This window comes from Triticum urartu, chromosome 5A (assembly GCF_056163025.1).
Source record: "Triticum urartu cultivar PI428250 chromosome 5A, HENAU_Tu73, whole genome shotgun sequence".
Lineage (NCBI taxonomy): Eukaryota > Viridiplantae > Streptophyta > Magnoliopsida > Poales > Poaceae > Triticum > Triticum urartu.
In genome coordinates, this window is record NC_141877.1 from 649,251,557 (window position 1) to 649,272,481 (window position 20,925).

Genomic DNA, 20,925 nt, shown 5'->3' on the forward strand with positions numbered 1-20,925 from the left:
GAGGGACCTAATCTTCCTGCTCCTACCTTGCCAGCAGAGGCGCTCGTTCGATTGAGATCGCTCATACTCCACATCGGCATGGCTCCATCAGCGCCGCCAAACTATAGCTGGGGGCCGGTGCTCTTCGCCCTTCCCAGCTACTCCGGCTCCGACAGAAGGAGAGCTCCCACCCTGGCGCATCGAGAAATAAGATTGATAGGGATCCTCCCGGCTCCTCAGCCGTTTGGATCCCTGGCCGTTGGATCTGCGTGCTTGATCGGATGTGGGCTGTCGGATCGAGCTCCCAGATGACCTGCCCCGTCGGATCGAAGAGTTGACACTGTAGGAATGAACAGTTTCACCCCACTGTAAAGATCTCATGCCACCGCCGATATTAGGGTGCCCCCGTGAGGGTATTTTCATCATTTCAATTCTTAGGTCAACACGTGCTCATCTCAGATTCGCTGCCTCCTCCCCAATCGATCTCTCTCTCTCTCTCCTGCACATCTCTCTCGCTTGCGCGAGCCACCGCCGCCTGCGTTCTTCCCCATCCGCCGCCGCCGCCCCGTCCTCCGCCCCCAGCTGCACCTAGCCGTCGCTCCTCCCGCACAGCCGCACTCGCACCGCTCCCTTCCTCTTCCTCTCGCCTCACCTCTCTCTCCTTCCAAACCTCCTCCCGGCCTCGCCTCTTCCTTCCTTCTCCTCCGGCATCTCCTCCCTGTTGGCTCCTTCTTGCCCCTCCTCCGCGTGTCCTCCTTCTCCTGCGTCACCCGGAGGGGTGCAGCTGCCGCTTGCGCTGTAGCCCCTCCTACGAGCTCGCGCGCCTGATCCGACGGTAGGAAGGGGCCGCGGCAGCCGCCGCACAGCCTGGCGACCAGGAGCTCCCCAGCATGGTTCCCTGGATGGAGGGATGCTTCCTCCGTCCACTGCCTTCTCCGTGCCGACGCCATCAGTAGCGGCGGCGGTCAGGCTGATGCGGACGCGGCTGCAAGCTCGTCGTGAGAGCAGCGGAAAAAACGAGCTCACCACTCCTTCCTGCTGCGCCTGCTAGACCTCCAGGTGCATCTCTCCCCCCTCCCCCTCTCCCTCCCCAGAGAATCTGGACCTAGAGAGTTCAGACTGCTCAACGTGGAATAGAAAACCCTAGCAATTTGGTGTGGTGTTCATAGAGAGGCAGATCCATCTTTGCATTTTTTTTCTCATGATGTTGTGTTCTTCAGTTTTGCATTGTGTGAATAGGTTAGAATTGAGGGGGTGGGTAGAACTAGATGTGTCCTAGGTATCTGCACAGTAGTTTTTGTTGCCTTCCTTAGCTTGTTGGGTACCTGTTTATTTTCTGTTTAGGAGGACCGATTTGTCCTGAGGCTGTGTCCTTTCTCAAGGAATTTTTTGTTCCTATCTGATACTAGGAGACAAATTGGTTGCAGGGTAGCCAGGGTAGGTCTTTCTGAATATGCATTTGAATATGAGATGTCTCAAGATTGTTGGTCTACTTCTTTTGGTCTTATACTGACTGTCTTTGGTCAGGACAACTTGGAACAACTTGTGTGTCCCTCTCAGATTCCTACAGAAGAAAGGATACATTTGCTTTTCTATTGGATGGACAACAACATAACCACAACAATAGGTCTATCAGGTAATTGGCCATCTGTCTTTATCCATGTGTAGTTAGAACTTATATGTCAGATTGTGCAAACCACCTCGATTGTCATCTAAATATTATCACGATCTTTCTTTTTTGGTTTAGCCTAGCAAAGGTCAAATTGCTTCTTCTTTCAAAAAGTAATTTCTGATGTCTGGAGTTTGTGCCTCCAGGATCTTGTGCTCCTACTAATCTTTTCTGAACTTTGTTAATTTTGTCAGAAGAAGCAGGAGCGAAGCAAAGGCAGGATTCCATGGTGAGTTTGGAGTTTACCCTCTGTTCTTGGAAATTGAAATTGGCTCTCATGCGAGCGGCGACGTTTTCTTAGCCATGGTGAGTTTGAGGCTTACCCTCTGTTCTTGCTAGCCAAAATTGGTTTCTCATTGAATAATGTTCATCACACTGTACTCAAGAATACAAAGGAAGCTACCCAAATGTGATAGATCCTACTCTTCGGCAGCTTAAATTTAAAGATGTAGTAGCTGAACAAGACTAGGATCATGTTTACGATGCATTTTCCATCGATACTAAGGTATGAATCCTATGATTGACATTGTAAAAACTCTCAGTGAGCAGCCTACCTCCTGAATTAATAGTGAGAAGCCATATATTTTACTTTTAGGTGTAAAAAATAGTAAAAGATGAGGTAGCCATCTCCTACTGAATTAATAGTGAGAAGCCTACCAGCTGAATTTTATTCTTAGATGATATGAAGGATTATTGATATTTACTATTTAGGATGTATGCATATATGTTACTGGTCTTATGATATTGTTAGCAGAAGTTTTAGTGCTCTTTATGGTCGACAGTGGCGTGCCGCTCCAAGCCACTCTGCTTTCCATCAACACCGACAACCACAGCAGGGGTGGATCCAGCCGACAAGAGGCAGAGTGGCGGTCAACGATGGTGGCATGCTCCCAAGCTGCAGGTGAGAAGGTGACGCAACAGTGGTTGGTTTGCATAAATATTGGTCAATGCATTCTGAGAATATTTTGTGAGGTGTCCTGATTGGCATGTGCCGGTTCCAGCATTTGGGCATCGTGGTTGTAGCTCACAGTCGGGTAGAAAACCAGTTATGTAGGTATGCCAAATTATTTCCTTCAATATTGTAAATATTCGTGTCCATTGCAGGAAGCAAAAAAACCTTTGATGGTATATGACTTAATAATCCACATGGATTCTTATACATAGGCTGTTTAATTACTACGTCCACCGTTTCTTTTCAGCTAAAGTCTTTGTCATACTGTGTACGGTGTCGATGTGAACTACCAGAGTCACATGAGGCTCACAATAAGCAGCAATATTAGTGCCACTCCGGTCCAGTGTTGATAACTTGATATTTAGCCTGTTTACCTGGCACCATCAGGTCCAAGGCATTAGTATGCTCTTCTTATTGTACCTGGCAATAATTAGAGAACTAGATTAGCTAACCTTAGCCGTGCATCGCTCCCGTGTTTACTCTTCTCTGGTGCTGCTATTACTCACACAATTTGGATCGGGAATACAACACTGTTTAACATTCACTTTTGTTTTCTCAGTGCTTTGGAGAAGATGGACATGAGGCCCCAACCTGCACTGGCATAGCTAGGCAGGGGAGTATCCTTCCACTTGACATTCCCTTCTCAGTTTTGTATGTTTAATTTTTAGAGCCGTGGTTACTATGAAAACTGAGATGTGGAGATTGCAGTATTGATCTTAGTTCAATCCATTCTATTACGTAGCCTCGCTTTGTTATCCATGATTTCCCTCATTTGATTGATTTGACACATGTACATTCACTAGATTATAGTCTACTTCGTGTATTTAGTTCTAGGTTGTTTTGATCTAAGTGGTACTTGATTTCTTGGCATTGTTCATTGCCTCGAGCCATGTCTGATACTGAATTTGACCATGATCCTCTTGCAGTAAATATGACTTATTTGCTCTCTATTGGAATATTTCTTTTCACATATTGCTAGCTCCTTAGGTGTAATGTTGTTTAAAATATTTGTCCTGGAGCTCCTTTGCTCCTGTTCTTGGTGTAGATAAACCAAAACTGCTCCTTTTAGGCCATCCAAGAGTCTGGAACGACCAACATTGTAATTAGCATATGTGGACAGTTACACTACAATGCCCCCAATTGTTTTTCAATGATAACTCTTGCTCCAAATTTTGCTTTCCGGGAGGTGGTTGAGGTAGAGATTGTTGTGTTGTGGCAGTGCACACTACGGTGTCGGGTTGCATAGGGGCATGCCCTTTCTCAGTATTCAAATATCATGTACTAATTGTGTTTTCACTTTGTATTGCTTACTCACAGATGTCATCGGAAGCGTCATGGTTATTTCTTAAGCTCACCAAATATTTCTCTTCATATTTTGTATGTCTGAGAACTTCCCGTTACACAGTTCCGCTTTTGGATGGACAAGCTGTCTACTCTCTGGTCTATTCTTAAATAGGCATGTTGGTCTTTTCTAACATAACCAGCCTGCCATTTCTATTACTTGCAGAACATTTCACTTTCTGTCAATAAGCATTTATCTCTATGCTAACTTGGTGTAAAGTAGCCTTGATGATGTGTGGAGGCGGTCTGCTCAGTGTAAGAACAAATAGCTGGTGGCTCCCATTTTTATCTCATTTCGTAAATTAGTGTAAGGTAGCCTATGTCAATATCTGAAAGTTTTTTGTGTTTGTTTATCCTCCTTAAATCAATATGTTCTTTTGATTTGTAGGACTGTTAGTAAGGTTGATCATCGGCAAGCGAAAGTGCTTTGTGGATGCTTGCACGACCAAGGTGAGTGCATATGGATGAGCTGGTGACGAATCAGTTTCACTTTTGTATTTCCTTTTGCATTGGCTTATTTGATTTCAACGTTATGGGTTCAGTGTTCATCTTGGAAAAGATCTACATCATAATTTGGTGTCTCCATTTAGTGCTAAACAATAAAAAATATTGTTGTTTCTTGTGACGATAAACAACTTATAGTTGTTTTAGTAGCATAATTAGGTAATGATATTGTTAAAAGTTAACTGATTTATGAGAATAGTTCCATTATTTAGTCTCACGGTCGTGTTCTTCCTGCAGCGGCTTGGGGGGAGGAGTGCGTGTTTTCGAGGTAAAATGCATGATGAATTTATCTGTAGGGTGTTTTGGCCATATGTCAGAAGAGATCATTGGATTTTCCTATCCTTATGTTTTACTCCTGAAAATAGCTTCTAACGATATTCTTCTGGTAGCCCTTCAAGCTCCCAGAGTGCAAACACCATGAGATAGGGATGTGAAACTGAAGGAAAGAAGGCCCTGACCACTCTCATCATTTACTCAAGTAATAACACCATCGGCGACAGGAACGACAAGCTGACGCAGGTGAGCTTAGTGTCTCTTATGATGTCGTTTTATGTCTTGGCCTCAAGTTCACAACCAGTTCTTTGTTTGGTGAGATGTATGTGTTCTTTCATGGTTATTCTCATTAGGTGGCTGCACTTTGTTTTCTCAATTTGTGTTCTGAATTTGAGGTTGCAGATGCGTGCCTCGATTGTTTATATAAATGTGTAAGTAGAAAAATTTCATGGGCAACAACCTGGGATAGATAAGAGAGATACGAATCATACGATGGTCTTTCAGAAGAGATGCTGCTACGAAGATCTTTGTATGTCCCTTGCGGCCATGCCGACAACTTACTAGATGTTTTTCTTCCAACATGGATCCTCTTTTCTTAAGAACCAACTTTTATTGTAGATCTTTTTGAAAGCATGGCATATGAAGTAGAACTGGATTTTACATAGTTATATCTACGTGCTTGTCCAAGTATAGACTTCAATATATAGCTTGTGAAAATTTAAAAATCATTTGGTTTAGTGAATTTCCTTTGTCCAAGTATGATTCCTTTTTATACTTCCATTTTTTTAGTTGCCACTATTTTGTATTTTGTATTAAATTGACATTTTGAAATAAGCTGACGACGATCCTCGGCAGCGAGACAAGTGTATGGAAAATTCAGTTTCTTTAGTGAACTCAGTCGAACCTTGCAATTTTAAGTATGTGTCGAGTCATGCATAGCTTTCTGTTTTGTGTAAGTGGAAAGTATTAGTAGTTTCACTTTGTCCAATTTTTTCAGGGACAGCTTTTGAGAGTTGGTCCAAACTTAATGCATTCATGGGATCACCAATTTTTGGCGCTGGTTGAGATTGGGTAGGTTGTACCATGAGTTCATGGATGACTGTTGCAATTCTCATGCTTGCTTGCAAGGATGTTGCATGAATTGGAGAGATTGGGACTGAATACTGACCATGAATATATATTGATGCTCCTATCTTCTCATTGCATTTGTCTCTGCATTAAATTAGTCAAGTTAAATTTTCAGTACCAATTCTACAATGTATTCCCCTCACAGAATTTCGGTTCCTCTTTCTATTAGAGTTTTATGTCTTATTTATATATTAGATTTATTTCTTCTCCTATGACATGCAGTTCTACAGTTGCATTTCCGTATGCATCTACGCCCCACCAGTATACTTGGTCTTTCAGTTATGCCATCCAGTTTCCTCCCTTTTTGCCTGGTTATGGCCGTGGTTAGCTTAGGAAGAGAGAGCAGCACAAATGAACTGCATTGATAAGTTCACATGTAGCAAAATCCGGATTGAACTGATCCTCCAATTTCAAGAATAGCATACTGAATATGGATCTATTAAATCATACTGAATGTCATGATGGCCTTCCCAAGAGATGTAGTTCTGAATATCCTACTGCTCTATGGATCTATTATTGCAAGAACTGTATAACGATATGCAGCGAGATGCTTCATACTGTTAGATGTGTATAGCCCTTTTCGGTTTATCCCCATTGTATAAGGGGTCTCTTGCACTTTACCACACATGTACATGTATTGGCCTCTGGCCCTCCTGAGAATGCAGTTGCCATTCATCCAACATGGTATCAGATGCCAGGCTAGCCCCTCTCCCGCACGATGCAACTCCGTGCGCCTTGTTCCTAGCCTGCTCGTGTCCGGCCGCCGCTCCGTCCGGCTGCTGTCCCGGCTCTCCTCGCCACGGATCCGGATGCCCCAGGTCCGATTCGTCCGTCCCGGCTCTCCTCGCCGCGGATCCGGACGCCCCAGCCCTCCTTGCTGCGGCTCCGGCCCCTCTCGCCTGCTCCGCTGCCCGGCTCGAGCTCTCCTCGCTCGGCTCTGCTGCTTTCGCTGCCGCAGCAGCGGCTTCCCTACGCGTCGGTCCCCGCGGCAGCCTCCCGCGGCGGCTTCTCTCCGCGCGTGAGCGCTCGCTCGGCCCCTGCTTGCCTCGCGTTCCCGCGGGCCTCTTCTCCGTCCGGCCCGCTAGTCTCCTCGAGTCAACGCGAGACTACCAGGAGCCCTCTCGATCCAGAGCCCTCTCGCCTCGCGTTCTCTCGATCCGGACTCCGTCCGGGCCCCTCGCTCCTGACTCAGTCCGAGATCGATCCCCCGATCCAGATCTGTTGACTGCAAAAAAAATCAGAGAGACAGCGAGATATCTCAGTATGTCATCTTCAGGCTATGTGGCTGTTCCTCGCTGCTCGGTGATCTTTGATGGCACCAACTATGCTGAGTTTGTGGGCTTCATGCGTATCCATATGCGCGGTCTTCTGCTGTGGGGCGTGCTCTCTGGCGAGGTAGCTTGTCCGCCCTGTCCCGTTGCTCCGGTCGCTCCTGTTCCGCCGGTGCTTGCTACTGATGCTTCTCAGGCTGATCGTGATGCAGCCAAGGCCCTTGATGATGCTGCAATTGATGCTTATGATCAACAGGTCTCTGCATATTCTGATGCTCTTTCTGTCTATCGGGATGATCTGTCTGCTTACACTCAGTGGTGCAATGATGATGCTCGTGCTGCTGCCGTTCTCACTGCGAGTGTTCTTCCTCAGTTTGCTTCAGAGTTCATGGGCCTCGGTACTGTTGCAGCGATGTGGTCCTACCTCTGTCAGCGCTATCAGCCCTCTGGTGATGCCCTATACCTCTCTGTGGTGCGCCAGGAGCATGCTCTCCAGCAGGGTGATTCGTCTGTGGATGAGTTCTACTCACAGTGTTCTGCCATCTGGCGTCAGCTTGACTCACTGAGGATAGTTCTTTGTGGAACCTGCCGTTGCTGTCAGACTACACGGTCTGACTTGGAGTTTCAACGGGTCCATGAGTTTTTATCTCGTCTCCGCTCTGAGTTTGAGCCCAGACGTGCTCACTTGCTTGCTCGTGGTCGTGTTCCAATCTCGGAGGTGCTTACCGAGCTTCGTGCTGAGGAGACCCGCCTTCGCTCTGCCGGTTTGCTGGTGGTCCCGTCTGTATTGGCTGCTCGGGCTCCCGTGTCGTCCGCTCGGCTCACTGCTCCACCGCTCCTACCCACGCCTTCAGGGGAGTGGGTCGCCCTGCTTATGCTGAGAAGGGTCGGTCGCGACGTGACACCTTCTGTGGCTACTGCTCTCGGCCAGGACATCCCGAGTCTGATTGTCGTGAGAAGAAGCGAGACCAGAGGCGCTCCTCTTCCAGTGGGACTTCTGAATCTTCCTCAACTCCGTCACTCACCGACCAGGACATTGTGAGGCTCAAGCGTCTCTTGGCTTCTTCAGGCTCTTCGTCGACTGGTTCCATTGCTGCTGTAACGGCATCCACCTCTCCATCACCGCAGGCATCTACTCAGTCAGGTACATCTTCGTGGGTTCTAGATTCTAGAGCCTCCTTTCATATGTCTTCTGATTCTTCTGTGCTGCCTTCCCTTCGACCTCTTGATTCACCTGTTAATGTTCTTACTGCCGACGGCACACCTCTTCCTGTTACTAGTCGTGGTCTTCTTTCCACTCCATCTTTTTCTGTTCCTAGTGTTTCACATGTCCCTCGCCTTACCATGAATCTTTGTTCTGCTGCTCAACTTACTGATTCTGGTTGTCGTGTCATTCTTGATACCGACTCTTGCTCCATTCAGGATCGTCGCACCAAGACTTTGGTTGGTGCTGGCCCCCGGCGCCGTGAGTCCGAGGGCCTTTGGGAGGTTGACTGGCTTTGTGTTCCTTCCGCTGCCACTACTTCCGCCAGCTCCCATGCTCTTGCTGCCTCTTCGTCTGCGTCCTTCCAGCAGTGGCATCATCGCCTTGGTCACATATGTGGCTCTCGCTTGTCTTCTTTAGTTCGTCAGGGCCTCTTAGGGTCTGTATCTGGAGATGTCTCCTTACATTGTAATGGTTGCAGACTTGGCAAACAGACTCAGTTACCTTACCCTACTAGTGAGTCTGTATCTCAGCGTCCTTTTGACTTAGTTCATTCTGATGTCTGGGGTCCTGCTCCCTTTGATTCGAAGGGTGGTCATCGCTGCTATGTTTTGTTTATTGATGATTTCTCTCGCTACACTTGGATCTATTTCATAAAATCTCGTAGCGAGGTTCTCCCTATATACAAACGTTTTGCTGCCATGGTTCACACCTAATTTGCTGCGCACATTCGTATTTTTTGTGCTGACTCCGCTGGAGAGTATATCTCTCAGCTGTTGCGTGGTTTTCTCGCGGAACAGGGCACTCTTGCCCAGTTCTCATGTCCTGGCGCTCATGCTCAAAATGGCGTTGCCGAACAAAAGCATCGTCATTTGCTTGAGACGGCTCGTGCGCTGATGATTGCTGCTTCCCTTCCACCCCATTTTTGGGCTGAGGCTGTTTCCGCATCCACCTATCTTATCAATATTCGGCCATCGACTGCTCTGCAGGGTGGTATTCCTCTGGCGTGTCTCACTGGTCGCTCTCCTGACTACTCGGCTCTTCGTATGTTTGGCTGTGTGTGCTATGTTCTTCTTGCCCCCCGAGAACGCACCAAACTGACTGCTCAGTCGGTTGAGTGTGTTTTCCTTGGCTACAGTGATGAGCACAAGGGCTATCGATGTTGGGATCCAGTGGGTCGTCGCTTGCGCATCTCGCGTGATGTGACATTTGATGAGTCTCGTTCTTACTACCCACGTCCTTCCTCCTCGAGTTTCTCTATGGACGACATTTCTTTCCTTCTTCTTCCCAATACACCCTGCTATGTGCCTCATGTGTCACCTCCTCCTCTGGCACCTCTCATTCCTTCTCCGACACCATCCTCTCCATCCTCCTCCTCCACCTCTCCGCCATCATCTCCCGTCCGTCGCCCTCTCTCACCGTTTCCTCTTCACTATACTCATCGCTCTCGTACTGAGGGTGTCTCCTCTGACGAGCCTTCCACCTCAGGTTCACCTCTCACGCCTCCCCCGGTTCACAACCTCCGTGCTCGGCCTCGCCCCCCGCCTGATCGCTACTCCCCTGATCGGTATGGTCTCTCTGTTATTGCTGAGCCCACTTCCTATCGGACTGCCATGACTCAGCCTGAATGGCAGCTTGCGATGGCCGAAGAGCTTGCTGCTCTGGAGCGCTCTGGCACCTGGGATCTGGTTCCCCTTCCTTCTGGTGTCTGCCCCATCACCTGCAAGTGGGTCTACAACATTAAGACTCGCTCCGATGGTTCTCTTGAGCGCTACAAAGCTTGCCTTGTGGCTCGTGGTTTTCAGCAGGAGCAGGGGCGCGATTATGATGAGACATTCACTCCTGTGGCCCACATGACCACTGTCCGCACACTTCTTGCTGTGGCTTCTGTTCGTCACTGGTTTATCTCTCAACTTGATGTTCAGAACGCTTTTCTCAATGGCGAGTTGCGTGAGGAGGTTTATATGCAACCACCCCCGGCGTACTATACTCCTGATGGTATGGTCTGTAGACTTCGCCGCTCCCTCTATGGTCTCAAACAGGCCCCTCGCGCCTGGTTTGAGCGCTTCGCCTCTGTGGTGACTGCCGCTGGGTTCTTGCCCAGTGATCATGATCCCGCATTGTTTGTTCACACGTCTCCTCGTGGTCGGACTCTTCTCCTTCTCTATGTTGATGGCATGATCATCACTGGCGACGACTCTGAATACATTGCCTTTGTTAAGGCTCGCCTTCGCGACCAGTTTCTCATGACTGATCTTGGTCCCCTTTGCTATTTTCTTGGGATTGAGATCTCCTCGACCTCTGATGGCTTTTACATCTCCCAAGAAAAATATATTCAGGGTCTTCTTGCTCGCGCTGCTCTTGGTGATGAGCGCACTGTTGTCACTCCCATGGAGCTCAACGTTCAGCTTCATGCCTCTGATGGTGACCCTCTCCCTAATCCCACTCGCTATCGTCACCTTGTTGGCAGTCTTGTCTATCTTGCTGTTACACGTCCTGATATCTCCTATCCTGTCCACATTCTGAGTCAGTTCGTTTCAGCCCCCACCTCTGTCCACTATAGTCATCTCCTCCGTGTTCTACGATATCTTCGTGGCACGATCTCTCAGCGCCTTTTCTTTCCCCACTCCAGCTCTCTTGAGCTCCAGGCCTACTCTGATGCTACCTGGGCTAGTGATCCCTCTGATCGACGCTCACTGTCTGCTTACTGTGTCTTTCTTGGTGGCTCTCTTATTGCCTGGAAGACCAATAAACAGACTGCAGTTTCTCGCTCGAGTACAGAGGCTGAGTTGCGAGCCATGGCTATGCTGACGGCTGAGGTGATCTGGTTACGTTGGCTACTTGAGGATTTTGGTGTGTCTGCTGCTACCTCGATTCCCTTATTGTCAGACAGTACTGGTGCTATCAGTATTGCGTGTGACCCGGTGAAGCATGAGCTCACCAAGCACATCGGTGTGGATGCCCACTTTGTGCGTGCTGCTGTGCAGGATCAGACTCTCGCTCTTCACTATGTGCCCTCTGAGTTACAGTTGGCAGATTTCTTCACGAAGGCATAGACTCGAGCACAGCATAGTTTTCTTCTCTCCAAACTCAGTGTTGTTGATCCACCATGAGTTTGAGGGGGGGTGTTAGATGTGTATAGCCCTTTTCGGTTTATCCCCATTGTATAAGGGGTCTCTTGCACTTTACCACACATGTACATGTATTGGCCTCTGGCCCTCCTGAGAATGCAGTTGCCATTCATCCAACACATACCATCATTTAGCGTCTATGTATTCTATCTGATTAGCTTTCCTTAGTGCCGTCTGATGAGAGGCATTCTTGTTGCCCTGTACACATCTTGTGCTCCTATGATGGGGCAGATGATGTTATTTAATTAATTATTGGAATAAAATGATAATCCATTGGGCTCCCTTCGTTCCTCGTGTCTTTTTTTGCATGTATAGTACTTCACTGCTTCCTGCATGTGATTCCATTTGATTTCACTTTGATTTTGTTTTCTGCAGATCATTTCTTGGTGGCTGCTAATGAATCATGTAAGGATGGCGCAGAACTCACCAGAGGAAAAAGACCGAACTACGGAGTTTCCCCATTGTTAGAGCTCTTGGTGCCCGGACAAGCCGTCTATCTCGATTCTCCCTTCGCAGCTCAGCTCCACCGACCAGGTCAGTCCTCATTAATGGACGGTTACATGGTTTGTTTTCCTTTTGAACTCTAAATGTGTGCCCGCCTCTGAGTAATTTCTTGGATCCATGTGTTCTGTTCAGATGGCGATGGCTGACGAAGAGCTTGATGTCCATGGCTCGTCAGGTTCCGCTGGCTCCACTAACAGCCGTCTATGGGTGCTTGCACAGGTCAGGTGAAATCCATCCTGTCCCCTCTCTGATTTTACTGGACGGTTGCAAAAATATGATGAGTGTGTGACGCTGGAATTTTTATAATCAAAAGAAGTACTCATAGATGTAAACATTGCTAACTCTACAAAGAAACACGCATCTGAACTAGGGATTATTGATGCTCGCAGATAGTAATAAAGAGATAGTGATATTTAGATCCAGGCAGTGTGATGATTTTAACTCTATTTCTTTGACGTGCTCTTCGTGTAGTTAATAGCTCTGTAGGTGTTTCCTCGATTGATTAGATGTTGTCTAGCCTTCTATGTAGACGTATTTTGTTTATAAAGCGCAAGCATTCTACGTGCTAATTAGATTTCTGTCTTTGAAGGTGATCATATTGATCTTACCTTATCGACTGCTCTTACAAAAACAAGTTGTATTTTCAACTGATTAATAGCCCCGTTGTTCTTAAAAATGCTCATCACATGCTCAAGACAATCTGACTAACCGATAGACTTAACGTATCCTTTTTTAACAATATGTCTGCTTTTATCCGCGACTGATTTCTCTGATATCTCTCCCGTGCTGTGATGCAATTACTGTAAGCAGCTCCTCGTGGCCTTATGTTCTATGTTCTCAGGCACTGCAGGATACCAAGCGAGTGTTTAGGATCCCACACCGGGAATTTCTTGACATGCTCCTAGCACACCTTAGGCTAATCATTGGCTCAGTATGATCGTGTTGTATATGACGACGGCAAGATCTGTGTGACCATCTTTTTCAACACCTCTACATTGGATCTTGGAGGACCAATCATTATGAACGCGTCGTGTCGTCATTCCTCCTGGTCTACATTATGCCCAAGACATGCAAAGTTGTGGATCGTCTGCAAGCTACCATGTGCTTTTGTACGTCCTATGCTTGTGATATTTGCTACTAAACCTATTGTGCTACGTGCTTTCTATGTTCGTACATTGTTAGGTGGCTCCTTATTGTGTGCATACCAACAAACCTTATTCTGAATGATTATTTGTTAGTTTTTTATTTTTATCATGGTTGACAGAATAATGAGTGCAAAAATTACTTTGCTTAAATCTGGTTGCTTGGCTGACAAAGATATGCTTTCTATGCTTGTGATGATTTCTATGCTATGGATTTTATGTATTGGATTAGGGCCAGTGCTTACTTAGGCCATTTTAATTTTGATAAGCCTATTGTTAAAGTTCAAGATACTACGGTTGATGGCTGAGTACAACTGTACATAGATTCTCCTTTGATTTTCCTTTACGGTATATACTGAGTGGATTGTAAATATTGTTACCTTGGCCATTATTCTTTGTATGATGTATACAGTGTGAATGCATATGCTAAACCTGGCGTTTGGACCGGCACCCTCGCGCCAAGGCGCGATCCTAATCTAGTGTGAGGTTGAAGGAGGAGGCGGAGTGGCACACTCAGTTCGCCGAGAGGCCAGGTCGACCCGTGGGCATATGGCTTGGGTCAGCATAGCCCCTGCTGGAGGCAATCACGGGGCTCTGGGCCAACGTCAGCGCACAGGTCTATAGTGGTGAGGCGACAACCATCGACGGCTTGTTCGGCGGTGGCGCAATAGGGAGCGTGTTGCGTGTTAAGGTCCCTCCCAATGCTCCACCTTGTACATGTGCTAAGTCTTCCACGTAGGTAAAAAATCTGATGTGGCGAGTTATTTAAGAGGAGAGAGACGAGTGTAGTGACCCCCAAAAGGAACAATGCTAAGCGCGTGAACCTAGGCAAAACATTTAAAGGAAGGAAACCCACCAATACATGAAGAGTTTTAGTTACTAAATCATTAAATGAAGTAAGCTTAGCAACCATAAGCTAAGCACCTATGCATTGGGGAGTATAGTTGCTAAGCTATTTAATGTGCTTAGCACCTCATCTAAGCACCCATGCATTCACAGTAGCCTAAGTAAATGAGGCCTCGAGCAGGGAACTGGATCGACATCTGCACCTTTATCAGTTGAAGGAGGAGAAGTGGAAAACTGAAGAGGTAGGGAACTGAATCGACTTGCTCACTTCTATCGTTTCGTTGAAAGCCATAAAGAAGCGAAACTGAAGAAGAGGAAGAAAGGAGTCGTCGGTTGACTGCTCAAAACAAAATGTTTAGAATTGTGTGAGTGGAGAACTGATGACGTGGATTGATGCTGACTTGGATAGGCTGCATGTTTAGATAGATAGGTTAGTGGGGATGAATCTCTTAGGTATATAGGATTTCCCCCCTCTGATAGAGTACCGAAAAATGACTCCAAACTGAATAGGCATGAAACAGAGAGGTGCGGCGGCGGAAGCAGAAGAACTGCCCGATATTTAGCGTTTTCTCGGCGGAAGATAAATATAGGCTTTGAGCGATAATGGATCGAAGCACTAGGGGTCCACGCAGCCCCTAGTAGTTTAGTGGGGGCGCATGGGGTCTATGGTCCACCCCCATCCAGGGTCACTAACCTCTGGAAGCTTCCTGATGCAAAATAATTTCTGATTTTTTCGGGGGGTTTTTGGAGCACAGTAAAATTGATTTTCTTCAAAGTCCAAAAACACGAAAAAAATCACCTGACACTGGGCACTGAGCTAATAGGTTAGCCGAGAAAAATGATAAAAAAAAATTGATGCCAAAATGATATAAACATGACATGAAAAAATAAAAAAATATATAGTTACGTTTGCGACATATCAGCATCTTATTGTAAATGCCACTAGCATGAACTATAATCAATCTGATGTAATTAGGCATGACTACAAGAATAGTGATGCAATGCAATAGTCTATAGTTGATACAAAGCAAGCAACATCAAAATGAATAAGTAAAATCATTCTCGTTGTTCATGGCTCACTTCTTTCATGTCAAGCTTTTAGGTATGGGAAGAGAATGCCAAATTTTATCATGAAAGCATAGTACACTATGTCTTCACTGTATCAAGAGACAATCTACCCATTCAAATTGTCGATCAAATGAATAAATTACATAACCTCCTTTCAACCAATGAATAATTTATGCAATACTTGAGGACGAGCCTTGATCTTTGCACTAAAATTGAACAAAAATGATAGAGGTTTAAAAAAGGACAAAAGTGAAAGAGAGTCTTGCATCAACACATTTGATCATTAGGCAAGAAGAGACGTTCGAATCGATGTTCAACACCTAGGTTCTATAGTGTAAAAATTTCCCAACTAGTATCTATATAAACATGAAGCATACGAAAATTCTCTATAAGAAATGCAATGCGCTACTTTGAAGTATGCAAAAAGGATAGTGATGATGTGATGCGGATATTCAATTCTGAGCCCAGGCTCAGCTGATCCTGAAATCATAGCCGTCGGCAAGCATGTGGATCTGTGCATGTCCATGTATTTCGGTCTGTATAGCATATGTATCGCACGCAAATAAAGCCAGCACATGGGCGCATTAATTGCAATGGCAGCGGTAAGGTGGGGGCGGAACAGGTACTCATGGAACGGCTCAGTCACTTGCTTGTGCAAGGCAGCTGTCTGAATTCTCTACTGCTGCCTACCAAGGTTCCAGCTGGTTGCCAAGCGCCGAGCCGATGGGTAACCCTGCACCAGCCTCTACACAAATTGCATTTACTCAGTCAGCGATTGAAAGCAGAAACGCGCGGGTGAACAGACGCATGGTATGATTAACATCTGTAGTGCCACGTGTACTCATCAGGCACAAGTAAACTGTACACGGTGCACAACAAACAGATATTCTACCAAACATTCATTTCCAGTCACACATAACAACTCAAAACAAGCACACACACAGAGGAAGATACTGATCAACGTCAAACAAGTTCACTCAATGTCACACTTTAGTCCCACGTTCAGATGTGGAGGAACAAGCATGGAGCAAAGCTCAACACACCAGAAGTCCTCATAGCACAACATACATCAATTAAAATCTAGTTTTCACATTTGATTCTGCGGACAACGAAGCAGTTATGATGTGCATGTGTTCCGGCGGTGTGCTTCCATTACACCGTTGTTGAATTTTCCTGGTTTTCGCGATTGCTTAGGGGCATCACCCCGCCCAAGGCAAGTTCATCTTTTGTGGCCGTCGCCGCGACAGATACTGCAAAACCTTGTCCGTTTACTCATCCCTCGTACGGTGCTTTCTCTTGGCTGTCCGTCGGTCTGCCAACTCCTCTTCGCTTCTTCGGGGCACTTTGACCTCCAATTGCATGATCTGAACCCCCCAATTTGCAATAAATTCAGTTTCTCCTTTCCCACGCAGCACTCCTGCAAGCGTATTTCCCTGACGGTCCACAAAACCTAAACCATTCGTCTGCTCAACGAATGGCGGCCCGCTGGCGAGCAATGCCTTGAGGCCAGCCGACATGTGTTTCAAACCTTCCGTGCTCGCGTCGCCCCTCCTGACAACGTCCATATCTTGCACATACAGAGTACCAAAAGGACTTATTAACCGACTGGTCTTTCTGGTACTGCACAAGGTGTCTGGACAGAGGATATTCCTTGCATCCTTCGTTCACCGCTTCACGATGGGTTTTGCAGGAATCTCCTCCAGGTGAAGCACGTCCATCACCTGCATTATGACAAACAATGTCATCTCTACAACTAATGGAACTGCCAAATAGAGATGAACTCAAATGCTTTTTGCTTAACGGGGGAGAACAAACGATATGCTTCATGATTTCTTACCATTCAGACATGAGAGCACAGCATGCCCATGTGCTCGAATTGCCCGCACTCACACTACAACTCTAAACCAGCGGCCTTGACGGTCACCTAGTACATGACCCTGCTCCATTTCTCCCTCTTGGCTGCATTGTTTTCCTCATCTTCTCAACTTCTGTAACATTGTAAGCCGTCCCTTTAATCAGTAGCCGACCAAACTGTTCAAACAAAGAGTTAATATTATATACAAATCAAATATTTAAGACAAGAAAATAATAGAGCACACACTATCTTAAATAGAGTTGAAGCAATACCGCTGTACTCTAGAATGGAAAAACGCATACAAAGAATATGATTTGTTTAACTAAATGGCACAAGAGATGCAAACCACAAGGGGGGCGGCGGGGCCACAGTCAGCCGGCGGCTCCGTCAGAGGGGGGAGGGGGGGACATGAATAAAAACTGTAGATCTCCAGGTGAGCAAGGTTTACCGGTCGACGGCGTCGAGCAGGAACTAGACCGGCATCTTCCATCGCCGGCTAGCCCGAGCAGACGCAGGGGGGGGTGGTGGGGGATGGGGGATCGCCGTCAGCGGCGGATGTACCGAGAGCTACTGTTCCACGGCTCAGAAAAAAAGCAAACGTGCCGGTCCACGGACCAGGGCGAACCACGCGCGGACGGCGCCTGACCCATACGGTCTGGGCCCGATTGGACGCACTGTTCTTTTTTTTTTTAGCATCAGTACAGACACAAGCGCTCATATACGCGCGCATACACTCACCTCTATGAACGCACACACGCACATCCTACCCCTATGAGCACCTCCGAAAGACTGAGCCGTCATATCATCTTGAGATTTACGAAGTCACCGTAGGCGCCTCGTCGTCGACGGGAACGTCTCCTCCCACTGAAAGCGCATCGCCGGAAATCCTGAAATAAATTCAGGAATAATGCGAGCACCAGGATTTGAACCCTGATGGGTTGGGGATACCACTGTCCACCTAACCATCTCAACCACAGGTTGATTCGCATTGGACGCACTGTTCGCCATGTATACGAGCGTGTATCTTGTTTTTCCGCTGAATCCGTTCAGAAGTATCAGACCGAATTTTGCGAATCCCCATACAGCGACCAACGCTAGCGATTTCGGGAGCAGCGAGCACCGAATCGCTGCGTCCAGTGATGATGCCCCTATCTCCCTTTTCTCTTTTTCTTGGCCTATGTACTTATAACTCAAAAATAAACATGATGTAGAAACACATCTAATGAATGCCTTTAGTACTGTACCAGTACGTGTAATGATCTAGCGTAGTGGAGATATCAAAAAATGGACGAACCATACAAATATCATGTTAGCTATCATGCAAGCAATGCAGACATAAAAATTGTACATGTTGAGCACTCATTTAAGAACGTCTGTGATGTGGGTGGTATTAAGAAATCTGGAAAATCATTATAGTGTGGCTACAATACAAATGTGCATATTAGCAAATCAATGCTTGCGTGTCGCCCCTTTCGCCAACTCGTCTAGATCAAATCCATTGTTCCCGGTAACCGTCTCACCGATGTAAAATGTGACGAAAGGCAAGTTTAAAAATAATAATGCAAGGCAAGAATGTTGCCAATTCAAGATGCTTTAGTTCAAGAGAAATGAGCAACCATATATTTGAGTTTTCTTTAAAAAAACATCTCAATATAATGCACCGACTAGTTAAAAGTATAGGACAATCATATCGGGCACGACACACTCACGCCCGGCGTACACGACAAATCTACATGTTGAGCCCTCATTTGAGAAAAAAAATGCGCGTAAACTGGAAAGGGGAGCGACCGATGTACATGCCCCATTAGTTTCCTCTAGGGTTTCTTAGAGTCCACCTCTTCCTTCGGCGGCGACGCTGAAGTCTAGGGTTCCTACATCAGATCACCGACGAGGGCTACCACGCGTGGGCGTTCGACGCCCCAGGAGGCGAGCAACGAAGCTGCTCCTACGGCCGCATGGAGGTTTCGGGGGGTGCGAAGGGAGGAGTAGGGTTGAACGGCGCTAGACGGGAGGAAGTGGTGCAAAGGGCGGATGACTTGGGTATTGAAGATCCGCGAGATCCGGCCTTGGCGGACTCTGCGGAGGGAGCGGAGAAGACAAAAACCACGGAAGCGGATGTGGAAGACGAGGATCAGAGCTACTGGGATCATTATGGCCCGGATCCGAGCCTGGAGGATGCGTTTGAAGGACTCAATTTGCACGGTGAAGAAGAGGAGGATTTGGATCTGTCAGGGGAGGTGGAAGAACTGATCAAAGATGTTCGATGGCTAGCGCTGTTTAGGGTTCATACCATGCGCCCGTTTAGTCATGCTGCCCTGCTGAACTCGATGCGCAATGCTTGGGCCTGTGCACAGGGGGTAACTTTCAACATTAAGGGGCCTAACCTCTTCTTGGCTCAGTGCCATTGTTTGGGCGATTGGATGTGCGTGATGGAAGGGGGGCCGTGGCAGTTTCGGAGAGATCCGGTGGTGCTGGTAGAATATGACGGATTCACCAATGTTTCAGACTACGCTCTTAATATGTTTCCTCTATGGGCAAGAATCAAAGGATTACCTGATGGGTTGACTAGGAAGAAGGAGTTGGCGGAGAGGGTGGCAAAGAAGGTCGGAGATCCACCGTTTACAGTGGTAGTAAATGAAGGAAAGATCAATCCGGCGAGTTGCCTGAGGGTGCGAGTCTTTGTGAATGTTACAAAACCTCTCGTCAGGTTTGTCCCGATCACGTTGAAGGAAAGGAAAAAATATCCAGTGTTCTATGAGAAGTTGCCGGACTTTTGTTTCTTTTGTGGTCGTATGGGGCATGTTGTGGAGGAATGCGGGGATGGAACGCACGACCTGAGTTTATGTGAATGGGGGGACTGGCTTCACTGGTCGGGAGAACCGATTAGTGGCAATACTATGGCGGGAAGAGGGAGTTGGACGAACGCAGGCAGGGGTGGAGGAGGTTCTAGGGGTGGAGGTCGAGGAGGAGGTAGAAGTGGGAGAGGAGGAGGTGAGCGAGGAGGAAGGACGACTAGTACAGGAGGTCGGGGGGAGTGGAAGTGCGTGTAGATGAAGTTGTGGGTATGGATCTAGTCCAGTATAAAACTATGCTACGTGAACAGGATCGATCAGCTAGGAAAAGGCTAGTAAGTGACGATGGTACTATAAATGTTCGTGGCCAACCAGTCCCTAATCTGGCTGGGAAGGTAGCAGATACTGTTCTTTTGATTGAGGGAAGCTCGGCACCGGAGGCGACAGCTGCAGTTGTGAACCCAAACTCCACACCAGGGAAAGTGCCGATTGTGAAGAGAAGAAGGCAGGGGGATGGAGTGGATGGAGAGGTAGAGCAAACCGACATGGACACTACTTATGAGGCGGCCTCCGAGACGGAGGACCGTCGGTCCCAATGAATTGCCTAAGTTGGAACTGCCGGGGAGGGGGGAACTCCCGGACAGTTCGAGAATTAGCGATGGTATGTCAGTCGTGTTCCCCCATGTTTGTGTTCTTATGTGAGACTATGCAAAAGGAAGCTAAGATGAGGAGGATACGTAATCGCCTGGGATTAAAGGGTTTTTGTGGCGTTGACAGCGATGGACTGAGTGGAGGGCTGGCTGTTTATTGGCATGAGAATTGTGTTGTTGAGATAGTTGACAAAGATGAGCGTCATATTGATGCTCTGGTTCGGCTCCAGGAGGGTGCAAATCAATGGCGTGTTACTTTCGTCTATGGTGAACCCCGTGTTGAAAATAGGCACCTCATGTGGGCTAAGCTACAGAACCTGAAAACTGTAAGTGACTTGCCTTGGCTTGTAATCGGTGATTTCAATGAAGCGATGTGGGATTTCGAGCATTTTTCGGCCACTCCTGGGGCTGCGGCTCAGATGCTAGCTTTCCGCGATGTACTTGAAACCTGCGAGCTGGTGGACCTTGGCTTCTCTGGAGTTCCGTTCACGTATGATAACAGGCGAAGTGGTATGGGTAATGTGAGAGTTCGGTTGGATCGGGCAGTAGCTACAAGTTCGTGGAGAAATATGTTTGCTTATGCTTCTGTTGATCATGTTGTTTCACCATGTTCGGA

The 20,925-nt window shown here is 47.1% G+C and overlaps 3 long non-coding RNA genes and 1 pseudogene across 3 annotated transcripts; 3 read left to right on the top strand and 1 right to left on the bottom strand.

Moving 5' to 3' along the window:
- Window positions 1–496: 496 nt before the first annotated feature.
- On the top strand, window positions 497–2,018 carry LOC125511384 (uncharacterized). The gene is made up of 3 exons (XR_007284976.2): window positions 497–1,038; window positions 1,507–1,615; window positions 1,843–2,018. It is a non-coding gene; the product is annotated as an uncharacterized LOC125511384 (long non-coding RNA).
- A 345-nt stretch (window positions 2,019–2,363) lies between these two features.
- LOC125511383 (uncharacterized) lies at window positions 2,364–5,999 on the top strand. The gene is made up of 6 exons (XR_015603683.1): window positions 2,364–2,549; window positions 3,160–4,196; window positions 4,330–4,391; window positions 4,683–4,713; window positions 4,835–4,964; window positions 5,716–5,999. It is a non-coding gene; the product is annotated as an uncharacterized LOC125511383 (long non-coding RNA).
- A 1,110-nt stretch (window positions 6,000–7,109) lies between these two features.
- On the top strand, window positions 7,110–8,313 carry LOC147973765 (uncharacterized; annotated as a pseudogene).
- Window positions 8,314–15,883: 7,570 nt separating this feature from the next.
- On the bottom strand, window positions 15,884–17,213 carry LOC125511385 (uncharacterized). Its single transcript, XR_015603684.1, has 2 exons — window positions 16,850–17,213; window positions 15,884–16,733 (listed from the first exon to the last, which is right to left on the bottom strand). It is a non-coding gene; the product is annotated as an uncharacterized LOC125511385 (long non-coding RNA).
- Between the last annotated feature and the right edge of the window lie 3,712 nt (window positions 17,214–20,925).